Source organism: Thalassophryne amazonica, chromosome 12 (assembly GCF_902500255.1).
Source record: "Thalassophryne amazonica chromosome 12, fThaAma1.1, whole genome shotgun sequence".
NCBI classification, from domain to species: Eukaryota; Metazoa; Chordata; class Actinopteri; order Batrachoidiformes; family Batrachoididae; genus Thalassophryne; species Thalassophryne amazonica.
Genome location: NC_047114.1, coordinates 63,474,183 through 63,475,101, shown reverse-complemented (window position 1 = coordinate 63,475,101; position 919 = coordinate 63,474,183).

Here is a 919-nt window from a genome sequence, read left to right as displayed (position 1 = left end):
ACCAGGTGACGTCCTTACTACGTCTAACTCCTTCCTGCCATGCTTGAAGGGTCCCCTTAATGCTTGGAATCTGTAACAACTGTGTACAGTTATATACCCATCTTAGCCAATTCCCTGTCTTAATTTGGTCTATGGGACATCGGGGGGATTTACCAGAACCTTCAGCCAAATTATTATGGTATTCTGTCTCATGTAAGCTTTCATAGATTCTATTCACCACGCATTGATCAATTTTGCTAAAATCTTCCTGAGGTGCTGACCTTAGCTCATCAGGCTTTGGTAGTTTTTGCACATAAAATTTTGCTTTATGTGGACCCCGCAAACTATACCCAGTCCACGTGTATCCCCTTGGAAAATTCCCCTCAAAATGTATCAGTGGAATGCTCCAGACCCACGGAAAAGTGTCGTTAAGCCATTCATCATATTTTGCCTCCTGTTTTTGTTTCCAGGTAATCCTATTTATCAAATCGATAACTGGTGTAAGCACCATGTAATTTTGAGATTTACATCCAATAGGTCGATTCCAATAACTATCTAATTTTGCTACTTTTTCTTTTACACAATAATCATGAACCTTCTTCCATTTATTTTTAGCCGTGTTATTAATACTTTTAACTTTTGGTTCTAATACTTGCTGGGTATCTTGTGTTGGCGATGTAGGGAGTGGTTTAGTTTTTCCCTGTGTTGGTGATATCTTTGTGGATCCTACCAATGCTGCTGGTGAGATGGCGGTTGGTTTGGAATATGGTATCCCTGCTCCCATGCCAGTAGCGTTGTTCAACGGAGGGACTATTGTAGATGTAGTATCCACTTTCGGCACTCTGCTGCGGGTGTTGTCACAGGTGAGGTTATAATTTCCCCAATGTTTCCAGGTAGGCATTATCATTCTGCAAACATCATGTCTTGGTAATGCTGGAAA